At 34.1% G+C, this 27,237-nt stretch overlaps 1 protein-coding gene across 1 annotated transcript in view; it reads right to left on the minus strand.

Moving 5' to 3' along the window:
* Positions 1-27,237, minus strand: part of asic1b (acid-sensing (proton-gated) ion channel 1b) — a 387,101-nt gene that overhangs the window by 334,278 nt on the left and 25,586 nt on the right. The window lies entirely within an intron of this gene.

The following is a 27,237-nucleotide window of genomic DNA, read 5'->3' on the forward strand; positions in this document are numbered from 1 at the left end:
AAAAAATTAATCAATTTGAGCACTCAGCAGATGTCCCGTCTTTAGCCCAGAGGAGATGCTTCTGATGCTGTCTGTTGATCAAGAGTGGCTTGACACAACGAATGTAACAGCTGAAACCCATGTCTTGCATACACCTGTGCGTAGTGGTTCTTGAAGCACTGACTCCAGCTGCAGTCCACTCTTTTTGAATCTCCCCCACATTTTTGAATGGGTTGCGCTTATACCTATTGCTTGTACAATTTTTTCTACCACATCTTTTCCTTCCCTCCGCCCCTCCATTAAGGTGCTTGGACACAGCTCTGTGAACAGCCATCTTCTTTTGCAATGACCTTTTGTGTCTTGCCCTTGTGCAAGGTGATAATGATCCTCTTTTGGACAACTGTCAAATCAGCCGTCTTCCCCATGATCGCGTAGCCTACAGAACTAGACTGACACACCATTTAAAGTCGCTTTGCAGCTTGATTAGAATGTGGCACCAGGTCTCTGCAATGCTGAACCTTTTCACAATATTCTCATTTTCTGAGATACTGAATTTGGGGTTTTCATTAGTTGTCATCAAAATTTAAAGAAATAAACACCTAAAATATATCAACGTGTAGAATGAACGTATACATTATACAAGTTTCACTTCTTGAATAGAATTTGTGAAATCAACTTTTGAAGACTAATTACATGACCAGCACCTGTACTTTTAAAAGGGCTACTTTGTATGCATACTTTGAGTAATTTTTTACAACAGATGCTTTACTCGACTTGCAGTACATTTTGGGCAAGTGATGGTACTTGTGTATGATTTTCATTACTCTTTCCACCACTAAAAATAAAAAGCTCAAACCACTATATAAAAAGGAACTAAAACCAGTGTTGGGGGTAATGCAATATAAGTATTTCACATTACTTAATAATATTACTTTTCAAAAGTAACAATATAACGCATTACTTTAAAAAAAAAAAGCAATATTATTTGAGTTACCTTTAAAAAAAAACGTAATGCGAGCTACTTTTTACCTTGTTTAATAGGCTTATAAAAATATTTATATCCGAGTAAAAATGACCCTAGTCAGGTTGAATCACACACTCAATGCGAGAGCATGCAGCGAGGGAAGACAGTCGGCTCTCATATATCATAATCATCAAGTCTCTTTTTTCACAGCAGATGAGTCGGTGCACTGTTCTAGTAACTGAATAACTCAGGATATGGGTATTTTTCGAGTCAGAGGGGGTATCCGGTATGTTAAACAAAGTAATTAAGCATTTACTAAAGACGCAAACCATTTCACGACAACTCAGTTTAATTTAATGAACTGGTTCGACCGGTTTACTTAGAAGATCCAGGTTAAAGAAACGATTCATTGGCAAATCGCCCATCATCACTACAGACAGTCAGAAACACAAACAATGGCAGGCCGGAGACTTACATTGTTGCAATGGATTCTTGTTGTTTTGAACGCATCGAAGAAAAGAAGTGAATTATCATTAAGTGTAGATTATGTGTAAGTAAACATCTTGACAACATCAAGAAACACGACATAAAAAATAAAAATAAAAAACTGAATGCAAAGCACTACACCAGCACCCCACCTCCAGCTAAACAAATGACTGACATCAGTTCACGTTCTTCTGGTAAAACAGTTAATTCAGCTAAACAAAAAAGAAAAAAAAAATGTTATTGCTTTTATCATTGAGGAGATGCAGTCACTGTCTACTGTAGTAGAAACTACGTTTTCTAATATAGTGATACATATTTGTAATAGTTTTACTCTCTCTTTTCTCTCGATTTACACATTTGTTAAGACCACAAAGAAATGTATTCAAAGTATAAAGCTCAAAGATTTATTTTGATTTGGGGATGTTTTTTATTGTCTTACTGTTCGTTTTGTTAATAAACCGTTTAAAATCAGTTATAGGCTCTATTGTAACTCTTAGGCTATATTGTAATCTTTATCTTAATGGACAGTGAATTTACTTATCTAACAACACAAAACATACACAAGTACCAAACACATTACTTCACATGCTTTCATTATTCTGTGTTTACAACATGTTAAGCTCTAGGCTCAGAAAGTTCTCCAAAAATTATTTTATCCTACATTTTTTCCAAGGAAAATTAAGGTGTTGGTTATATAGGTGGCTGTTAAATGCAGAGCTTCTCTAAAAAAAGTGAAAAAACACCTGCAAGTTCTGAAAGTGATCAAGCCTCAGGAAAAGTCACGCAAAAGTAACACAAGTAATATAGTGCATTACTTCCCATAAAAAGTAACTAAGTAACGCAATTAGTTAATTCTTTGGGGAAGTAACTCATTATTGTAATGCATTACTTTCAAACATAACTTTCCCCAACACTGATAGAACCATGGAATAGCAAACAAACCAAAAAATAAAACGGACTTGGTATGGTTCATATTAGTGCTACTTTTTTGTCTGTCTAGCTTAAAAAAAAAAAAAAAAAAAAAAAAAAATATATATATATATATATATATATATATATATATATATATATATATATATATATATATATATATATATATATATATATATATATATATATATATATATATATATATATATATATATATATATATATATATATATATACATACATGTATAAAATTAAAAAAAAGTTAAAACTGCTGACATATTCGTTGTTAAAAACCTTCAGAATTGACAGAACATGATGTGAATGTGAAGTGTTGAGTAAGTACATGCAATTTCAATAGCTCAATGAATACATCCACTTAAAAGAACGGTTCACCTCGAAATGAAAATTAACACAATTTATTCAGCCTCAAGCCATCCTAGGTGTATGTGACTTTTATCTGTCAGACGAACACAGTTGGAGTAGTTTTAAAAAAATTGTATCCCCTTCCGTGCTGTATAATGGTGTTGGATAGTGGTATTTTGAAGCTTCAGTGCATAAATTTGCCAAACTATTCCATACGCCGCCAGGAGGAAAAGGCATGTCTTATAAAGCGAATCAGTGTATTTAAGAAGACACCTCTAACTTTTAAATTATAATTTCAAACTACTGTGCAAAAACTTCTATGATTATTATTTTTTTTTTACAAACTCTGAAAATGACTGGTGTACTAGAGATTAATGTCTTAGATTTCGGTGTTTTCATTAACTGTAACAGTAAGATTAACCACAGTGATGTACTAAACATCACTCTTTAGTCAACGGACATGCAAATATATAAATGTCCTGAACCACTGAGCAAATAATAGTCAGTGAATTTTCAATTTAGAGCGAGCTTTCCCTTTAACACAGTAGGTGGTGATCATATCTTGACTGACAGGTTGATGATAAAAACATGACTAAGCAGCAGGTGTTTCCTGAGCACAGAAACACATGTGAAGGCATCTGAAAGCAGCCGTTTAAAGGAGCAGGTTTCATTTCCTTCAGATCAGTGTGTCCTTCTGTTGCTCTTTCCTCAAACCTCTCGCTGTCAGACCAGTTTCTGGAGCTCAAAGTGAAAGATGAATGAAGCACACACACTGACACAACACAGACATACATCTTTATGGGAACTTCTTTTAGATGAGCTGATGTTTATACTGTACAGACTGTATATGCTGTCCTCTTCCTCCAAACCCACACAGCAAACATGCTGTACATCTTCAAAATTCTTCATCTTGTGTGATTTAGGAGCTGTTTTGGGGACCAAAAACAATGTCCTCACAAGGTCAAAATTGACTGGTATTTATATACTTGTGGGGACATTTGGTACGCTTTATGAGGACTTCATATAGACATAATGATGTTTATATAAAGTAAATCCATCTAGATAATATAGCAGAATAAATCCCAGCAGGCTCACCAGCAGCCCAATGTGAAGCAGAGCAGTGCTGTAAAACACTGAAGGGGCTTTAGTCTATAAAAACAATTGCCTAATCCACTTATTACACAGCAACTTGCTACAAAAATGTAAAAACTGGACACAAAAACATTGTTCTAGACCATAATTATTTCTTAGTTCTTAAATTAAGGGCAAAGGGCTGACAAAAACGAATATGGCTGAATGGAGTATACACCAATCGACAGTCACAAGAGGGCGCCAAACAGTCAAAAAGTGGCATGACAATATGTATTTATATAATTCTGAAAGTATTCACTGACTACGTTTACATGGACATCAGTAATCGAATTATTTGCATCAACCTAATTAAGAGAATAATAAGACTAAGAAGTTTACATGAGTTGCTTTTTGAGTGTTACTTTCATGATACCGTTTAACACGTTACAGTACATAATACCATTAACGTCATTGCTTCACTGCGCTATCTGCATTTCCTCTGGAGTTTCATGCAATTTCGGGCGTTTCATTTTTAATTTGTTGACTTTTACTGCAGTTTGGCATTTTCACTTCCATTCACGAACGTTTCATGCATGCCCCTGTGACAAACGAGATATTGGTTGCAACTTTGAACTGCTGGACGAGTTGTTTTAATGGAAGTTCATACCACATGAATGGAGCAAGAAAAAAACCTCCGCATTTCACGATGCAGATGTCTGTGGTCTGCACTGACTGGTGCAAAGAGTGTCAAACAGCCGTTTGTGTGTGTGTGTGTGCTATCCTGTCGCAAAATGCGGCGAAAAGTCCTACATGACGGTAATAATTCGATTAAGGTGTTTACATGCCTGTAACTGCACTTCAATAATCAGACTAAAATCAGCATACTCCACATGTCTTATTTCGATTTATCTTTAGTTCGATTATGACCTTAATCTGATTAAATTAATTAAAAATAAAAAAAACGCTGTTTACATGGTTAACTCTTAATCAGAGTATTGTCTTAATCATATTAAAATCGAGTTATTGGTGCCATGTAAACGTAGTCACCGAAGGTCAAGATGATTTGAAGAGCCCAGATGGCACGGTTTTTGCAACGACGTGGCAAAACAACATATTAAACTACAATGTCAATGATAACCTCAGGTACTGATTATGTGCTTTATCCAGTATTTATTGCTACTGTACTAATGTGAGCTTAAACACCATGCATTATATTTATTGTCACACTACTGAAAGCAGCAACAGATAAATCACCTCAGTTCTTGAAAATAAAATAACTAGCGCACAGTTTGAAAATGAACGCCAACAACGGTCACTCAGTAGCCTATGAATTTTAATAATGTTGAAGAGGTTTATTACGCATTAATTAGATAAGCACCATTACAATTTAATTCGGAGTGCAGTGACTGGTATTTATTTATTTATTTGGTGCAGACAGAAAAATGGCTTGTTGCTGGAATCTTGTTGCATTACATGGTGTAATACAGCAAATGGTGTGATTATTAGTTTCAGTGCTTGTAATCTCGCAATAACATACCTTGAAATGTCACAACTAATCAAAATCAAGTATTCCAGACTATATCCTTAAATCCAACACTCACAGAAAACATTCTGCACTTTCACATTTTCAAAATACTTCCACCTCAATAATTTATAAGCGAGAAAGTCAAAAATGACTGGTATGACTATACATGTGGGGACATTTGGTCTCAGCAGGACAAATACTAAGACCCCCTACACACACACTCACAGTGTCTCTCCAGCTCATGATCCTCTCAGTGCTAAAGTGCTGTCAATTGACTGATCTCTGAGGACACACTGACCAACACTAGAGCTCTTCACACACTCCTGACCTTCGCCAGTCAGACTCTCAGACCTCACAGTGAGCAGAGTGTGCTTGTGTGTTTAAATATACATGTTTACAAGGGACAAATGCGCAGTTTCTACAGAGACAATGACAGAGAGAGTGTTTGTATATTGTTGAAAATCCTTAAAATCACAAATTAGTAGACCCTGGGTATGTAAAATAAATTAATTAATGCATTAAAGTATTATATTTCACGATGATGCATTTCCAATTGAAAGGGAATATTGAGTAGGGGGCGGGGTTTTATTTGTGCTCCTCTCATCTTTCACTTGTGGCAAACGAATGGTTGGAGGAGCGAGGCTAGGAATATTTTGCCCAATTGCAAATGGTCGAATTTGATTGAAGATTACCAAAATCAACAATCTATTTCAGCAGATTAACTTGTGCAGATTAATTGTTTACCTTAAGACTAATATATAGAGGCTAGCAAAATAAACGGTGCATTTTGATTTTGTGCAGACTATAGGGTATATGCCGAGCTAGTGTGTTTCCCACACTGATAAACTTGCTGTGACCTGTTACTGTGAGTTTTTTTCCCCATATTATACGGTTCCTTTTACAGCATCGATGCTGTAATGTAATTAAAATACAATCAGTTAAACAGACTTTGTCTCGTTTTACGCTTGAGCGACTAAATGAATGGCAAAGCCGTTTGCTCGCATGCCCCCGTCAGAATCGTCAGGCTAGCGCAGAAGCTCCATTGAATATACTGGGGTAAAATAAATGCTCATATTATAAAGACATCGCAGGGGTGGGTTGTAGTTTAATGCAGTGCTTCTTGTACAATCGGAGACCCACTTTATATTGGAGATCGCTGATTTTTAAAGGAAAACAGACCTTAAACGCGCCGATTTTGCATTGGCATACAATTCATTGGAAACGATTAAGCCAGGTTACTGGCGAATTAAAAGTCCTATTAGCATGCTTCGGCATATACCCTATTAAGCTATTATTGATAATTATACCAACATTAAAAATGTATTATAATGAAACCACAATTATATTACTGATATGTAATGGAGATTACTATTATAATAATGATGCTGCTATAAAAAAAAATCTAGTTTTGATGTTTATCATATGCAATTTGATATTCTGTATTGCTGGTTTCAATAAATAAGTAATAAACAAAGATTCTTAATATCAATATATGATTATGATTATTATATTATATATAATATTATATTGAGTGTCACGGTGGCATAGTGGGTAGCATGATCGCCTCACAGCAAGTTCGCTGGTTTGAGCCCCAGGTGGGTCAGTTGGCATTTCTGTGTGAAGTTTGCATGTTCTCCCTGTGTTCGTGTAAGTTTCCTCCTGGTACTCCGGTCTCCCCCACAGTCCAAAGACATGCAGTATAGGTGAATTGAATAAGCTAAATTGGCCGTAGTGTACGTGTGTAAATGCAAAAAAGTGTATGGGTGTTTCCAAGTGTTGGGTTGCAGCTGGAAGGGCATCTGCTGCGTGAAACATATGCTGGAAAAGTTGGCGGCTCATTCTGCTGTGGCGAACCCTGAAAAATAAAGGGACTAAGCCTAAAAGAAAATGAATGAATAATATTTTACTTTTTATAATATTATCTTCACGTGTATTGATTTCACCTTGGCATAGTGCTTATTCAGCCACTATCTTAAAATAAATACATAGAATAAAATTACATATACATGTAACTAACAGAAATATATTTATGTAATTCGTTAACATTAATAATCACTGGGGTACCTCAGGGCTCTGTTCTTGGGCCACTTCTCTTCTCTATCTACACGGCATCTTTAGGAACAGTCATCCAGAAACATGGTTTTTCCTACCACTGCTATGCTGATGATACCCAGCTATACCTCTCTTTTCACCCTGATGATCCCTCGGTTCCAGCTCGCATTTCAGCCTGCCTGTCAGACATTTCACACTGGATGAAAGATCATCATCTCCAGCTTAACCTCACGAAAACGGAAATGCTTGAAGTTTCTGCCATCCCGACTCTTCACCATAACTTTTCAATCCAGATGGACGGAGCAACCATCACTGCATCCAAAATGGTAAAAAGCCTTGGAGTAACAATTGATGACCAACTGAACTTCTCTGACCACATTTCTAGAACTGCTCGATCTTGCAGATTCGCACTCTACAACATCAGAAAGGTCCGACCCTTCCTATCTGAACATACAGCTCAACTCATTGTTCAAGCTCTTGTCCTCTCCAAACTGGACTATTGCAACTCTCTGCTAGCCGGGCTACCAGCTAGTTCTATCAAACCTCTTCAGCTGCTTCAGAACGCAGCAGCACGAGTGGTCTTTGATGAACCCAAAAGAGCACATGTCACTCCGCTACTCACCCGTTTGCACTGGCTGCCAGTTGCTGCCCGCATCAAATTCAAAGCTCTGATGTTTGCTTACAAAGTGACCTCTAGCTTGGCTCCTTCATATCTGCTCTCACTTCTGCAGATATATGTGCCCTCCAGAAACTTGCGTTCTGTGAATGAACGTCGCCTCGTTGTTCCATCCCAAAGAGGGAAGAAATCACTTTCCGAACTCTCGCATTCAATCTGCCCAGTTGGTGGAATGAACTCCCTAACTACATCAGAACAGCAGAGTCACTTGCTGTCTTCAAGAAACGACTAAAAACGCAACTGTTTAGTCTCCACTTTCCTTCCAAATCTGCAACTGCCTCTCTGGCTATACCACTAACTGTGCCCTCTTTCTCTCTCTCTCTCTCTCTCTCTATAAAAAAAAAAAAAAAAAAAAAAATTTTTACTAATGCTTTGCTTCTTAGACTTTACACGCCTGAAACTTGTCTATAGCACTTATTCACTGCTGCTCTTATAGTTGTGTGAATTGCTTCCTTGTCCTCATTTGTAAGTCGCTTTGGATAAAAGCGTCTGCTAAATGACTAAATGTAAATGTAAATGTAATAATATTAGCATTTTTGTGATTTAAAAAATACCTTATATATAATTACAATGACAAATAAAATAGTAAATATTTTATAAATGAATATATAATTAAATAAATTATATGAACAAAAACTTGAAATACGTTATTATATACATTACAATATTACTGTAATTTAGGAATTCAATATTATATTTTGACATGTTTTGATTTATTTTAGTCATATAATGCATCAAACGTTGAAAAAAAAAAAAAAAAAAAAAAAGCATGCATCTTGCATTTGAGGTTTATCTTTTAATAAAGTACCTCAAACAATCATACATGAGTATCAGAAAAAGATCCAGAAGTGCATCAGATCTAAAAATCAAACATCTACAAACTCAAACATCTTAATTAAATGTACCCAAGAGTAAACAAACTGTTTTTTATAGCTCCATCCTCGCTTCTGCCTTTTAAACTTCACAAGATTACAACAAGAAACAACTGACAACAATGACACATATAAACAATTCCTTATTACAATTCCCAGCACCATCTAAAAAACATTTCCTCAGGGTTTGTGTGATTGAGTTTAAAAATAACACAACACCGCCGCACTGCTAAACTGATGTGGAGTTCAGTAATCGCAGGTATAGTTGACATTTCATTACATCTTCGGTGTTGATAATGTCTGCTAATCTCAACAACAAACACCCGCGCAGCCTGAATTAAACCAGAACATGAGGAAGAACAAGACAAATACAGCAATCTGCTTCAACATCTCCTATTATCTGCTCTTAGACTTCTAAACTCCAACTTCATATCACAAAAAAAGTGCTTTTTTTCACGGCTATGTTTTGTTCTGAAGTCTGAAAAATAATTTGGAGAATTCACGGAGTCTGAAGTGGAGCTCATTAGCTGGAATCTGGTAAGTGGCTTATTAATCTTCTGCTTCAGACTAAATCGTTGTAATTCAGATCTGACAGGCACTTTTTAAATCAACGTGAAGCTTTGTTCATGTGCCATTATAACTGGTTTGTTTGGCAAAATAAATTAAGGGGAGGGGCTTGATGATGTCATTCATAAGGAGATCTTGCTTGATGACATCATTGACTTTCATCAAAACAATTATAAATATATTTAAATATATTAAAGATTAATTATTATATCAGGAAACAGTACATGAAAAGGTAACCATGGAGAAAAAAAGATTTAGCAAAATACACTTTATTTGTCAGCGCAAATAGCCTAGTGGTTAGTGCGTCGACACATAGCACCAAAGTGCTCACGGCGACCTGAGCTCGATTCCCAGCTCGAGGTCCTTTGCCGACCCTTCCCCCATCTCTGCTCCCCATACTTTCCTGTCTGTAAATCTCCACCGTCCTATCACAATAAAGGTCAAAACCCCCTTAAAAAAAAAAAAAAAAAAAAAAAAAAAAAAAAAAAAAAAACTTTATTTGAAGGTTTCTTGTCTTTTCTCGGCACTCCATAAAGAAACTTTCAATTTTGACTTTAAAATAGCTAAAAGGAAATGCAATAAAAAAAAATAATAATCATAAAAAGATAGAAAACTAAGAATTAAGACCATTTGAACTGTTATATATACAGAATATTGACAAAATTGCACAAAAATCACAAAATAAAAATGTATAATATATGTGTGGACTGTGTACTGCATAATTATACAGCATATGTACATATATTACATTTATTTATTATATATGAATATTTTGTATATTTACTAATGTAATCTAAAAATGTAATGTATTTATATAGTGCATTTATCATGTATGGTGCCAGTGTGCTCACTACATAGCAGCTATAGGGGGACTAGAGAGACCGAAAAGCCAATTCGGTGGATGGAGATGATTGGGAGGCCATGATTGGTACAGTAAATTTTAAAGGCGAAATCGAGACTACGCGTACGGCCTGGCGCAGCCTTTGCATACTCGCGCACCTCTCAAAGAAATGTAACTAAAATGTCACAACGACGCGTAGCACAAGCTTTTGTGATTGGTAGCGGTGACGAGGGTGGGCGGTGTGGAGGGCCGCGTTTAAGGTAATGTACGTTTTAGTTTTTTAATGTTTTAATGTGTGTTTTGATAGTTGTTCAGCGTTGATGTTCAATAACTAATTATAGATAGTATATAGTGTGCGTTTCCTTCAATTATTTTAAAACCAAGCAATGCACCCTACATTCAAAAATCTCTCACTTGTAATATGTGAGCATGTTTACTGTACAAAACTTGTCAGTGAACTTTGAGGGCAACATTTTTTTTAAATAAAATAAACGTTTATTAATAGTTTGAGATAAAATGTTCAATATATCGAGATTGATTATAGGACAAAACACCCTGGCCTATGCAAATCCCTGTCATAAGTGTGTTTAGATGTCCCTTTGCTAATTATTACTCCCAAACAATTTTAAGACAAAATGATCGCATATTCACTTTATGCAAAATACAACTGAGACCAGTTACATAACCTAAATGTTGCCATTAAATTAAAAATCCACATCTGTGACGATGTTTCCAGGCTCACAATCATTCCTCATCCAATGAATAAAAAAGTGCTGAGAACTAAATCTGAAACCCTCCAGATGTTCTTGATCCTCAGAGGATTTACTTCCAGCTTCTTCCAGAAACTGTGTTCGCGCCTCACAAATAGCAGGCGGATTTTAGCAGATAACAGGTGGTCTTGTTGAGGTGAAGGTTAATATGGTTATTATTATCCGCGCTGTCCACTGCTGCTTCATCTGGAGAGTGTAGGAGGAACTGCTGCTTTAGCGGAGAAGCGTTTAGATATCTCTTTGCTAATAATAGCCGTGCGGCTCTGTAAGACTGACCACAGCTCAAGGTTAACTCAATTTAAGACCAGCGGCTTCACGTCTTCCACCTTCCACATTTTCCTGCTGTAAGTAAGCAGGAGCATGTGGAGATCTGGCACGGCCCTGCGAGCTGTGATTTATTCACCTTTAGAGAATATTGAATTTCGACCGGCAGCCTGTTACAGCTCTCTTATTAAATGCCTGCTGGGAGCCGTTTGACTAGCGAGGTCTACCTGTGAGCGCGAGTTCGCTGCTACTTTTTCCTCTGTTAAGTCTCCGAATATGGTTATTTACAAAGCAGGGAGGATTTAGAGTTTAAAATCGAGATTTTCTGCATCAAGTATAAGAATGTAGCTTGTAGACCTGGAGTGGTTCTGTTAAGTATTGGTTCCTTAGAAGATTGTCAATGCGAAATTAAGATTTTTGATATTAATTAGATTTACTCATTCTTATTTTTTGGAAATAGGCTCATTTTATAACTGGAAATAAACAGTTGAGTTTTATCATTTTATATATTGATATGGCTAGGAACTATACTCTCCTTCAGCTGATCCCCGGATCTGTCAGGATCACTTTTAGCTTAGCATAAATAATTAAATTGGATTAGACCATTAGCAATACTAACGTGTAGCTAAAAAAAGTGTGTAGATGTAGTAAAATAATGTAGTAAAAAGAGTTATAGACCAATATGACTAGGAACTATACTCTCATTCAACCTATCTCTCCAGATATGTCAGGAGCACTTTTAGCTTAGCATACAGTAATTCATTAAATTGGATTAGCCAATAAGCAATACTCATGTGTAGTTGAAGTGTGAAGATGCAGTAAAATAATGTAGTAAAAATATTTTATAGACCGATATGGCTTGGAAACATACTTATTTAGCTGATCTCTGGATCTGTCAGGAGCACTTGTAGCTTAGCTTAGCATAAATCATTAAATCGGATTAGACAGTTAGCGATACTATTCTGTTGCTGAAAAGTGTATAGATGTAGTAAAATATGTAGTAAAACAAAATGTATGGACCCATATGGCTAGGGACTATACTCTCATTCAGCCAATCTCCAGATCTGTCAGGAGCACTTTTAGCTTAGCATAAATCATTAAACTGGATTAGACCATTAGCAATATTAATGTGTAGTTGAAAAGTGTGAAGATGTAGTAAAATAATGTAGTAAAAATATTTTATAGACTGATATGGCTAGGAACTATACTCTCATTCAGCTGATCACCGGATCTGTCAGGATCACTTTTAGCTTAGCTTAGCATAAATCATTAAACTGGATTAGACCATAAACAATATTAATGTGTAGTTGAAAAGTGTATAGATGTAGTAAAATAATGTAGTAAAAATATTTTATAGTTTGATATGGCTAGGAACTATACTCTCATTCAGCCCATCTCCAGATCTTTTAGGAGCACTTTTAGCTTAGCATAAATAGGATTAGACCATTAGCAATACTATACTATTCTAGTTGAAAAGTGTATAGATGTAGTAAAATAATGTAGTAAAAAATATGTTATAGACTTATATGACTGGGAACTATACTCTCATTCAGCCGATCTCCAGATCTGTCAGGAGCACTTTTAGCTTAGCATAAATCATTAAATCGGATTAGACCATTAGCATCTCACTCAAAAATGACCAAAGGGTTCAATAATTTTACCATTTAAAAGATTGACTGTTGTGTAGATACATTGTGTATTAAGATCGACGGAAAATATTTTATAGACCAATATGGATAGGAACTATGCTCTCATTCAGTTGATATCCAGATCTGGCAGAAGCCCTTTTAGCTTTGCTTAGCATAAATCAATAAATTGGATTAGACCATAAGCATCTTGCTCAAAAATTATTCAAAACTTTCAATAATTTTCCTATTTAAAAGCAATTTTGCTATCTGCAGATATATTGTGTACCAACACTGATGGATAATGATGCTATTTTAGACCAATATGGCTATGGTCTAATATGGAACTATACTCTCAATCAGCCGATCTCCACATCTGTCCGGAGCACTTTGAATTTAGCTTAGCATAAATCATTGAACCCGATTAGACTATTAGCATTTCACCTAAAAAATAGATATGTCTAGAAACTATACTCTCATTCAGCTGGTCTTCGGATCTAGCAAGAGCCCTTTTAGCTTAGCATAAATCATTAAATAGGATTAGACCATTAGCATCTCACTCAAAAAAATAGATACGTCTAGAAACTCTGCTCTCATTCTGGCATAATAATAAACTTTGTTGCTGTGCCATTGCAGAAGCAGGCACAATGATATTATGCAGTGCCTGAAAATAGTTCCCAGCTAGTTAACTAGGTAACAGCACTGTGTGATATCATTGAAGCCATGGCACGGCAACAAGTTCCTCTATTATTACACCCAAATGAGAGTATCGTTCCTAACCAAATGTATTTTTTGATTGCAATGCTAATGGTCTAATCCGCTAAATCTTATGCTAAGCTAAAAGTGCTCCATTTTATGCACCTAAATAAATTGTTCATATGAAGGTCAGTAATTTTTAACTATGTATGATCATAGAACTTCTGTAATTTAAGCCACTGTAGTAAAACAAATCAGAGCAAATTAGTGCTGCAAATTATGCCTTTTCTAGACTTTTTTTAAGCTGGATGAATAAATATTTCAATTTTTCCCTCCATGCATGTACAGATTCACAATAATTAATATTAACGTTCATCCAAAAACATGTCATTATTGACGTTTGGTGGAAAATCAAATGAAGGTGCATTTTAAGTTCACAGAAAAGATTAGATTGAGTAATGGAGGAAAATAAGAGATTTTGAATACGATGTTTGGCTTTTTAATATCATGAAAATAGTTTCAAAATGCACATAAAAAACCTTCTTAACTACTGTCTCTGTGTAAATACAAAATGTGCCTTCCAGTGCACAAATCTGTGAGAGCTTACAGCGTTTTTTGTTGATTTTTGCACCTCCAAATGCACTTTGATTGAACTGTTAGCTGTACCAAACTCTTCTCGGAAATGCAAAGGAAAAACATCTTCACTTTTAGACCGCTGTTGTTGTGTAAATGGGCCCTTAAGGCAAAACACTACAGGCAAAAGCATGTTTTCCTTTATGCGCTCAATTTTGTGATTTGGGGCTATTTGGCTTTTTTAATAATGTGTTTTATAATGTAGTAGAAAGAAAACATCTGAAATTCACTTTTAAAATGAACTGAATTGCACTTGATGTGTTTATATCTGTGCATTTCAGTTGCAGTAGTGTACATCTTTGAAAACTATTTCCGCAAAAAAATGATTCAATAATTCTCTACCTCAGCAGCACTTACAGTACACTTTATTTTAGTTTTATACCCACCAAATGTATATTCTGATGGTTTCCAAAGTTCATAAAATTCATCATTTGCCCAGTTTTTTAGCCTGATCGCATTAATGCAACTATTTTGTGTATTGTCAGAAAATTGGCTAATTTGTTCAAAAGCTTATGATTTTTTTAAAAGGATGTGTGACCCCAAACCCCACCCCTAAACCTTCTCCTCATTAGGGGCACATCAATTAAAAAAAAATGTACAATTTAATATGAATTAGACATTATATTACAAAAGTTACAAATTGATGTAAGATTGCATTGGATTTCATAAATATTTCATTCCTAAGAGGTATTTGTTACATTAATCAAAACGCATTTATTCAGAGAAAAAAAAATAGACCCTTATGATTGGTTGTCAAAAATGTAGTACAGTAGGATTTGGGGTAAACTGAAGTTTCTCTCAGTGTTTCTTCTATTTAAATTACAGAGAGCAATGGTTCTGTAAAAATAAGCAATAAACAGATAAAGGAATAAAATAAAAGAAATGCTGCAATATTGAAACAATTTCAGTAATTTTACTTAAAAAAATCATATTTCTTTTCCTAAGCAATTGGTTTTAATTTCAAATGGAATACTGCAGGCTTTAGGGGTAAATTCAATGTCCTCTCTGTTTCTCTTAGAGTTTCCTTTATATAAAGTACAGAGATCAATGGTTCTTGAGGTCAAAAAAACGCATAAGATGTGTAAATTGATAAAAGAAATCCTGCAAAATTTGCCACAAAATTAGCTGAAACTAATCTACTGAATTCCTGGAGGAACAGGTTTTTTTCCTTGTTTTGGATCACAATAATATTCAATGCTCCTGCATAAACTGATTAAAGAAATGCCACAATCAAAGAAATTGCCACAAAATCAGACATTAGTCGTAAAAAAAAAAATAATAATAATTATATATATATATATATATATATATATATATATATATATATATATATATATATATATATATATATATATATATATATATATATATATATATATATATATATATATATATATATATAAAATAATAAATAAATAAAAATTGTAAAACCTGGAGAGACTGATTTTTTTTTTTGCCTTGTTTTTGATCACAATGATCTTCAATGCTGCTGCATAAGTTTAAAAAAGAAATTCAACAAAGAAATGCTGCCAAGAAAATTTGCCACAAAATTAGAAAATTTGCTAAAACTCACAACAAAACAGTGATTTAGTCACTAAAATAATTTTTATTTTTTTTGTGAATTCCCGGAGGGACGGATTTCAATTGTTTGCCTTGTTTTTGATCACAGTGATCTTCAATGCAGCTGCATAAATTGATAAAATAATTGACGCAATAAAACAAAAGCTGCAAAATTTGCAATAACTTTCCACAATACATGTCATTTTTAGTAGCAAAATCTGAATTTTGCTTTGTGAATACCAGGAGAAACAGATTTCCTTTGCCTTGTTTTGGATCAATGATCTTCAATGCTCCTGCTTACAAATAGAAGAAATGCCACACTAATTGAAATGCCACACTAATTGAAATGCCACAAAATTTGCCAAATATTAGAAGAAATTGCAAAAACTCACAACAAAATCATTTTAGTGTATTTTTTAAACAATTAACTTCATTTTCAAATAAGGCTTTAGTGATAAACTGTAGGTTCTCTGTTTCCCTAAGACCTTTCTTTATATAAATGGCAGTCAAAATGTATAAGATATTTAATTTAATAAAAGTAATGCCACAAAATTAGCAAAAACTCGGCACAAAATTAGACATTTTAGTCACAAAAATGTGATATTTTTTTTTATTCCCAGAGGGACACTTTTTTTTTACCATGTTTTTGAACACAACAATCTTCAATTCTGCTGCATAAATAAAAATAAAAAAAAGAAATGCCATAAAATTTTAAAGTTACCAAAAACCTCGCCTCAAAAAAAAACTGTAATTTTAATAACAAAAATTTGAGTTTGTGAATTTCTGAAGAATTTCTGTGATTTTTTTGCCTTGTTTTTTATTACAATGATCATCAACGCTGCTGCATAAATTGATAAAAGAAATGCTGCAATAAAAGATGCCACAAAATGAGCAAAAACTTGTCTCTTGGGACTTGGGAAAAAATTATTTTGGCTAATTCCTGGAGGAACTGATTTTTTTTGCTTTGTTTTGGATCACAATGATTTTCAATGCCCCTGAATAAAAATATAGGAGAAATGCCACAAAATCTGCCACATATTAGAAATTTAGCAAAAACTCACCACTAAATCAGTCATTTTAGTTTTTTTTTTTCAAACAATTGGTTTCTTTTTCAAATATAATACTGCAGGCTTTAGGGGTAAACTCTAGGGTCTCTCGGTTTCTCTAAGAGCTTCTTTTATATAAATTTCATTGTCAAAATGTATATGTAATTTGATAAAAATGCCACAAAATTAGCAAAAACTTGGCACAAAATTAGACATTTTAGTCGCAAAAATGTGAATTATTTTGTGAATTTCTGGAGGGACTGATTTTTTTGCCTTGTTTTTGATCACAATGATCTTTAATGCTGCTGCATAAATCAAAAGAAATGCTGCAATAAAAGATGCCACAATATAAAACGATTTAAAAAACTGAAACTTTGCCATAAAAAATGCTGCAAAATCTGCCACACAAATTACAAAAATCAGTAATTTTAGACACAAATTATTGTTTTTGGTGAATTCCTGAGGTACTGATTTTCATTGCCTTGTTTTTGATCACAATGATCTTCAATGCTCCAGAATAAATTGATTAAAATATGTGCAGCATATATCACAAAATGAGCAAAGACTAGTCACAAAACTAGTCATTTTAAAAATTGCAAAAATCAGATTTATTTATTTATTTTTTTTTTTTTGTGAATTCCGAGAGGGACTGATTTTTTTCTTTTTCCTCGTTTTTAAAAATCACAGTGGTCTTCAATGCTGCTGCATAAATCGGTTTTTCAAAAGCTGCAACATTTGCAAAAAAATAAGCAAAAACTCATTTTAGTCATAAAAATCAGATTTTTTTTGGTGAATTCCTGGAGAAACTGATTTTAAATCTTTTTGCCTTTTTTTTGATCATGATAATCTTTAATGCCACTGTATAAATCAATAAAAGAAATTGCGCAATAAATTAAAAAGCAACAAAATAAACAAAATCTGTCATTTTTGTAAAAAAACAAAATTAAATCAGATTTTTTTGGTGAATTCCTGGAGAGACTGATATATTTTTGTCTTGTTTTTGATCACAATAATGCTCCTGCTTTCCTTTAAATCTGTAACCTTATTCAGACTCACATCTCGATGACGCCACAAACTCCAGCAACCGAGTAAAGATGTTTCTGCTTTCAGTATGTATATACGTGTGTGTGTGTGTGCAAAGTTTTAATATTGCTCTGCCAGAACTCCCTAAAGTAATCAGCGTGAAGCTCTGTAAGTGGGGTTGGGAAAGGCGCAATTGGATTATGGGCCATAAGCACTTTAATTTTCCAAAGATGGTTTAACAAACGACAGGGCATCTTCCTCATTGCTCTCCCTCTCTCTCTTTCTGCACAGAATACATGCTAGTTTTACCCAAACAGACTTTTCAGATTACAGAAGTGGTGACGTGGCTTGATTAAACGTCACGCTGCAACAAATGCGCAGATATCGTGCATTAACTTGGAGAATGAGTCTTGAAAATCTTCCAAGAGATTTAAAGGGGAGGGGGAAAAAAAAGAGAGTTCCTTGGAAGGTTGTTATTATTATTCTTGAAGCAAACATCTTATTTTTGAAGATAAAAAAAAAAACCAAAGAGGGATTTCTGTCATCGTGCAGTTTTGGCTGTGCATTAACAAACTGGTAAACACACACACGGACTGCATGTAAACACTGTACTGAAACGCAATCTCATAAATAAACATACGTAATAAAGATCTGGATTTACATAAAAGCCGCTCCAGGAGTCTAAAAGCTGATTTAAACAAGTTAAAGATGGGGAATTTGTGCATAGAGAGGAATTCATTGATGGATTTTGACGCCATTGACTTTGATTGTATGACTATTTTTTCAACAATTTTACTTAAGGCTTTCATTGTCTTTGTTTCATTAACTGAAACCTTATGATTGTATTTAACCCTTTTTACGTCCGAGTTTTAAATTCTCTAGCTGACCCTCCTGCGTACGTTTTTGTGAGCGTTACTTAGAATCGATTGCATTACAAGTTCATCACGTGACGCACCAGCCCCAATGATATATGTGTGTATGGTATTTGGTTTCTTTTTGCCCTTTTCTGTAAATATTGACAAATGTTCCAATTATATTTTGAAATTTCTGATACACCAATTCTCAAATATGTGATAGAACATATATTTTGTCTTTTAAACAGCTTAATAATTATCGTATTATTTGTTTTATGACAGGTAATGGGCGCTACCATTGTTGCTAGAAAGGATTCAGCTGTGATCAGAAGTTAAAGGGAGTTATTTTTAATGTTTATTAAATTATGCAAAAAATTATTACCATCTATCCCAACCCTAAACCCCTCGCGGTAATGTAAAAATATTATTTGTTGTCACAAAAATTATGCTACAGTGTGGTGAAATCTAGATGGGATGCAGCTGAGGAGACTCACGTCAGTATAGCACAATTTTTGTGACACTGTACAACAAATAATAAATAAATTGTTATTTATGACAAGCACTGTGCACCTCTTTCTGTGCCTCGGTGTGATCGTACTCTTCAGGGACCAGCCAAGGATGATCACACCGGTGTGATCGTATGCGTAAAAGGGTTAATTTGTCAGATTTTTTAAAATGCATGTTGTCAGATTCCTTCGAATCAATGTAAAGCTGTTAAAAATGAAGACCATTAGATTTAATCAGTTAAAAATTAAAGCGAGGTCACACTTTACAATAAGGTTTCAATAGTTAATGTCTTTACTAACATAAACTAAGTGTGAACAATAGCGGTAAAACATTATTTAGTCTAATATTTACGAATGCATTATTAAAATCCAAATTCATGCTTTCTAGAAATAATGCACCATGAATTAACATGAACTAACATGAACAACATTATTTCCATGAACTAACAAATGAACAAGTACGAATGTATTATTCATTGTTTGTTCATGTTAGTAAATAGATTAACTAATACAGCCTTTGTAACGTAAGGATGCTGACAATGGTCAAAACAGGAGCAAAACAGATGCCTAAAGGTAATCTAAAATATGTGGTCAGAATACAGGCAAAAGTTCAGGGTAGGTGGCAAAGAATTAAGACCATTAAACAAAGCAGGGATCGAAACACAGCAAGACAAACAAGGAAAAACACTTTGTAATGTTACACAAGGTAAAACAGTGTCTTTATAGTCCAGTTAATAATTCACTGATAAGCTTCAGCTGTATGTCTGTGTATCATCAGTGATCCGGAACAGGTGTGTGTAAACAGGAAAAAGTGGGATTTGTAGTTTTTTAGGTGGGGTTTTTCTTTTGGTTCTGTATGAACTAAATCTCTAGTGATTGTGACAGCCTTATTGTAAAGTGTTACCAAACATGAATATTGTGTAAAAATATCTAGCTTTAGAAAAAGCCAGATCCAATTAAGATAGTTTTGCTTAATATTCGGCGGAAAAATTGTCACAGCTCAATACTTCACACAATTGATTAAATCCAATGTGTTTTAAAGTAAAAATAAAATAAAACACTTTATATTTATATTACATTAATCTTGTTCTCACTTGTTTTATTTATGTTTAACTGATTAATATCAGTCACAAAGTTTATTGCTTCGATTACTGTATGTTAAAAGTATGCAATCCAAATGGATGGAAATTTTATATGTAATCAGAATACATAAATCTTATTTTGGTAGGCCTAAATATTTCTTTTTTTGTGTAGTTTAGAGCTTAAAGCCCCAATTTTCACACAAATAAACCATTATGATGTAACTTCATCAAAAAAAAAAAAAAAAAAAAAATTGACCAAAAAGTTCAAGAGTTCAGAACTGCTTAACGAAAAAGACATTCTGGTTTAATCTGACATATAAATAGAAATAAATAGAAAAGAAGAGAAAATGACCAATATAAGATCTAGAAACATAAATAACAATAGGCGGCTCGATATAGCATGTATTAAAACAGATATGAAAGTCAACAGATCGATACTTGTTAAAATCTAAAGAAAACAAATGAGTTTTAAGAAGAGATTTGAAAACAGAGACCAAGTTACTCAATAATCGAGGACTCACCAGCGTGAAGCCTCATTCCCCTCTGCGTTTTAGAAAGAATTTTCATTTTCATTAGGTTAACATTGCAGGATGTTAAACTTCTAGAAGGGTTATAGGAATGCAGAAGAATTGATCAGTATTGTGTAGCCAGATTGTGCAAACAATTGAACAAATAAAAACATTTTTAAACTCAATCCTCAAATATCTCTAGCATCAAAAAGAAACCATCAGAAAAAGACTGCTGAAAAAAATGCTCAGACTTTAAGTAGAGAATACTAACTTGCAGGTTCAATGAAGAGCCCTAATTTTTGATTTCACATAGACTTTAAACTTCTTTTTGCCTTTAAACAATCATAATATTGAAGACTCGTTTCCAAAGCTCACCAGCTTAGTTTTCATTAACCAAGCAAACACTTTGAAACAGTCCATATAGTCAGCAAACGAGTCTTTTAGCAGTGAGACGCTCCTGTTTTGCTCATCCGCCTGCTTATTTAAACTCTCACAGCTATAATGTTGCCATTTCCAACCTGTGAAGTGGCACACAGCATCAACCAAGCGCTACCCCGACGCAAATGCGCCAAATGACAGCGAGCCGGTGAGCACAGCGGGGCCTGTATATCAACACAGAAGCGGTGCACTTTCACAAACACCGCTAATTACATGGGGATAAATCCTTGTTTATCACATGGCTTATGAGACACAAGTTAATTGCTTCCGCTTGTCAGCCCTCCAATCCCTCTGAAGCCCCTCGGCTCTGGTCGCTGCTCCTAGTCTCAGAAAAAAAAAACACTTCTCAACCACATGCCAACAGGACGTTATATAAATGCAGCACGGCACAGAACAGCGTCTGTTATTTGCGAACAAAAATATATATGTTTTAAATGCAAGTGATCTGCAGCGAATCAGAAAAGGAGTCATTTGCATATTTAAAAATATTTAAATATTCTTCTATTAGTAGCAAGCTAATAGCCTCACATGGTGAAACACACACACTGTACACAAAGCACAACACTAGCCTAAAAGTGGGATTTATTGATTTATTTATTGATTGATTGATTGATTGATTGATTGATTTCGCTTGGCTCCGCAGATATATTTTTTCCACATGTCCTTCTGGTTGATGGGACATTTTACAGCAAACATTAGAGCCAAATTTCACAAAGAGCAAAATACAGACAGCAGAGAGAAATAACATTGTCATGTGTGTTTGTCTGCTTGTACGTTTAACAAAAAATAAATAAATAATAAATAAAATTCTGTAAGAAGGAACATTAAACTAATTCTGTTGTTATCTGGTGTTATATAAACACAATATAATTAAATAACTATATTTTGGGGGAGGGGGAGACACGGGTTGTAGTTGCCGTTATGAAAGTGAAACAAAAAAAAAGCTAAATAAATGTTTTAAAGAATATATAAATAATAATCAACAGTTTAATCATACTTCGGAACTAGGGCTGTGCAATTAATCGAAAATTCGGTTTCGATTTTGGCTAACTATTTTGGCTAACAATTTTAGTTAACGATTCTGAAAAAACCTTAATCGTGATAAACGATTATTGCATCATATACCGCCCCCTTTCCAGTTGTACACATTTGTTGCTCTGCAAAGCTCAGTTTCACGTGAAAATGACTAAGTATGTACTGTAACGTAACGTCTGCAGCACGCGATGCGCATCATTCATTGATGTACTGTACATTCGAATCATTCATGTTTTAAAAGTGCGAAACTGTTGTGTGTGTGCGCTCAGCCTCAGAGACGAGCAGAGCACACACGTCTAACGCCATCTTAATGAGGGGCGCTTTAATGGTCAAATACATGCACATTTGTGTCAGTGTGGTGTTTACTGATTTTTCATATTAACCCTCATTTGTGTAATAAACAAGTTGAGGATGAAAAGACTTGGGAAAGAGAACCCATATCTGAGCACGCACAATATTCCTGCTGCCAACTGTTATTATTATTATTATTAATTAAACAACCAAAGGACTAAATCACTCACTGCTCTTGACTGAAGGACTTTTGTAGCTATAAAGATTTTCTTACAGTGAAGATGCTTAAAGCACAGTTTGCTTCATATTTTTATTCTATTGTATTTATTACTCTTTCCTTATTTACAGGGAGGAAAATAACTATATATACAGTTGAAGTTTTAGCCCTCCTGAATTATTAGCGACCCTTTTCCCCCAATTTCTGTTTAAATTAAAAGATTTTTTTTTTCAACATTTTTAAACATAAGATTTAATAACTCATTTCTAATAACTGATTTCTTTTATCTTTGCTATAATGACATAATATTTTACTAGATATTTTTCAAGATACTAGTATTCAGATTAAAGTGCGATTCAAAGGCTTAATTAGGGTATTAGGCAAGTCATTGTATAACAATAGTTTCTTCTTCAGACAACCAAAAATGTATATTGCTTAGGGGGGCTAATAATATAGACCTTAAAATAGGTTTCAAAATATTTAAACCTGCTTTTATTCTAGCCGAAATAAAACAAAGCCTTTCTCTATATATATTTCACAGGGGGGCTAATAATTTTGACTTCAACTGATAATCGTTTTGAATAATCGTGATTACAATTATGACCAAAATAATCGAGATTATGATTTTCCCCCATAATGGAGCAGCCCTACTCGGAACATTAACGTGCAAAATAATGGAGGGTGGGACTTGTATTTACCAAAAATTTGATCGGATTAAAAATCCTTGATCGCACATGTAGAATGCAGAGGAAAAAGTTATTTTGTACTGAAGTATTATTCGTTTTTTTTTTTAACTTGCTCAAAACGACAACAAAAGAATATTTAACTTGCTAAATACATGCAAAGTCTCATTTTGACAATTCCATGCAAATTTGCATATCAAATGCGACACAGCATGCATCACAGAGTTAGATATGTAGATTAAGTATTGTTTGAAAACCATCATGAAAACATTCACAGCTTAAATTTAGCAATGGGGAAACGACACCAAGAGTGAAAAAAACAGCCTACTGAAATATTATGCACACAATTATTAGATTTTATGTGGAATTTGACTGAAAACATAATAGCTGATGAGATTTAAAGAAAAAAAAAAAAAGACCAACAACAGTTAAATACGAATTTACTATGTAAGAAAATGGAGGGCGGGACTTGCTTTTATCTAGAATTTGATTGGATTATCAAAACTGGCTCGAAGTGATTGGCTGATTTTTTTTTTCCCGCCCATGTAACCTTAATTACATCAAATGTAAAAAATAAAAAAATAAAAAAGTATCATGCTTGAAACCCATTTTCAGCTTGCTCCCCTAAAAAAATGTTTGTTCACAAATAAAATTAAAAAAAAAAGTTCCCCAGCAATCAAAGTCTCCTCATTTTGACAATTTCGAGCAAATTTATCAAATGCATCAAAAGTGTCACAGCAGGCATTGCCCAGTTCGATAAATGGATTCGCTATTAATTGAAAACCATGATTAAAACATTCACAGCTCAAATTTTACACTAGCGCCCAAATAAATCTGGTTAGCACGTTTATAACACTACTAAAAAGTTATAATGAAAGTTCAGAATAAAATTGTAAGATGAAATAAGTCTGATGAGTAATGAAATCATTTTCAAAGTCTCATTTTGACAATTCAGAATAAATTTGCATATCAAATATTCAAATGGGTTCAGTATTGTTTAAAAATCATCATTAAAACGTTCACAGCTCAAATTCAACAACGGCACCTAAAAGAAATCTGGTTTAGCATGTTAAAAACACTTAAGTTTTATTTAAAATTCAGAATTACAAGTTAAAATTACAACAGAAGCACTTATACACAAAATGATAAACAACATCAAGAGTTTAAAAACAGACTATTGAAATATTTAGTGTAAAATAATTAGATTTTCCATGGAATTTGACTGGATTGTAGTAGCTGATCAGATTAAGCATCAACATTTAAATAAAAAGTTATTACGTAAAAAAAATAGGGTGGGACTTGCTGTTATCTAGAACTTTATTGGATTATGAAAAGTGGCTCTTGAAATAATTAAGTGATATTATTTGCCCCGCCCACATGACCTCGATTACATCAAATGTAGAAGAAAAAAGAAAAAAAAAAATTTATTTTTTTTCCTGGAAACACATTTTCAGCGTTCTTCCCTAAACAATGTACTTAACAAATGCATATAAACATGAATCAGACACAGTAGATTGCACACAATATGTTCCCCAGGATGCAAAGTCTCCTCATTTTTATCATTCAGGGCAATTTTGTGTAACAAATACGACACAAGCACGCATTACAGAGTTAGATAAATGGATTCGCTATTATTTGAAAGCCATCATTAAAACACCCACAGCTTAAATTCAACAACGGCGCCAAAAAGAAATCTGGTTTAGCATGTTAAAACACTGTTAAACAGTTATATTTAAAATTCAGAATTTACCCGAAAGATGGAATAAAAAGTACAACAAAAACACAAAATAAACAACATCAAGAGTTAAAAAAAACAGCCTATTAATAATATATTTAGAGTAAAATAGAAGCAGGATTTCATTTTACATGGAATAAGACTGGACTAATAGCCGATCAGATTAATCAAGTTAAATAAGAATGTATTATGTAGGAAAACAGAGGGAGGGACTTGCTTTTATCTAGAATTTGATTGGATTATGAAAAGTGGCTCTTGTAGTGATTGGGTGATATTATTTGCTCCGCCCACGTGACCTTGATTACATCAAATGTACAATGCAGCCAAAAAACAATCATTTTTTCTCTGAAACATCCTTTTTTCCTGCTAGAAACACATTTTCATCTCACTACCCTAAAAACTGTACTTGCTAAATACATATAAACATAAGTCAGGCGTAGTAGATTGCGCACAACATGTTCCCCAGTATGCAAAGTCTCATCATTGTGACAATTCCAAGCAAATTTGCGTATCAAAATACGACACCGCAGGCATTACGGAGTTAGATAAATGGATTCGCTATTGTTTGAAAGCCATCATTAAAACAGTCACAGCTCAAAATTCAACAACAAACTGGTTTCTTATGTAAAAAACACAACATCTCTGCGCACATTGGAGGCCATGTCTCGGAAAGCCCCCAGCTGTGTGTAATGCGAACTCATGCTGACAGACGAGGGTCGCGTTCCTGATTCTTGTGCTGGAAAATTGAGATTGTTCTAGTGACATTCTAATATGTTGTGCAGCGGTTCTCTCTTACTGAGCCTCAGGCAAAACACAACGCTGGATCGATAGGCCAAAAATATCCCACCAGCGCAGAACAGGGAATTGCTTTTTTTCTTATTCTTCTTCTTCTTTCTTTTCCGCTCAAGCCGAATTATGTGCGCAGATGTGTCTGTGGGAATGTGTTCAGGTGGATGTGTTCACGTCACGCCGATCTTTTGGCCGCGCTGATTCACAGCTGAAAAGTCATTTTGTAGCAGTTCAGTCTGATGGAAAGAATCGAACGGCGTCCCGCTGTCGTCCATCAGCTCTTAGACCAGCCCAGAAATACACGCTGATGATCTGAAAACTGGCCTCTCTCTCAGACACTTCCCTGCACTTTTCGCCGGTGCTTTTGTATTGATTTCTTTTCCCTTTTTTTTTCTACCCAAGACAAAGTGTTCAAACTATGAGTGCCACATTGTACGGTGATGTGACTATAACTCAAAAGCATTATATTTTCAATCGATTCATAAGCCATTTCATTTCACTTTAGTTTAAGTACCAGTTCTCACTATTAACTAGAGGCTTATTACCTGCTTATTATTATTATTTATTGGCTGTTTATTATTACTTAAAGTATAAGCTTAATCTACATCCCTAATACTACAAAATACCTTAATCCGACTACTATCTTAACTCGATAAAATAATTGATGCACTGCTTATTAATAGTTAAGACATGCTTAATAGTTTAATGAGAATTACAGCTTAAATTAATAAAATCTAGGTAACACTTTACTTGAAGGGCTGTTCATAAGACTGTAGTTAAACGCTTATAATAGTGCACGTCATAAATGTGAACTGTTATTAAGCATCATTCAGTCATGACATTGTTAATACAAAGATGACATTGCTTATGACAACTTGACAAACAAATACATCACAAGCGGTTTTGTTTGTCTGTCATGACAACTTATTACCAAGACAACAGAACTTGTCATAAATCTGTCATAAACATAATTGTCGTGAAGCCATTATAAATATGTCATGAATTTTATAACATTGACAAAAGCATATTTTTTGACCTCAGCTACAGTGGTACAAGCTAAATCTGCTATTAAAGTGTCAGTAGGCAAAGCAAGTTTATAAATATAGCACATTTCATACACAGTGGCAATTCAAAGTGCTTTACATGAACATTAAA

The sequence above is a fragment of the Danio aesculapii genome, chromosome 22 (assembly GCF_903798145.1).
Source record: "Danio aesculapii chromosome 22, fDanAes4.1, whole genome shotgun sequence".
NCBI classification, from domain to species: domain Eukaryota; kingdom Metazoa; phylum Chordata; class Actinopteri; order Cypriniformes; family Danionidae; genus Danio; species Danio aesculapii.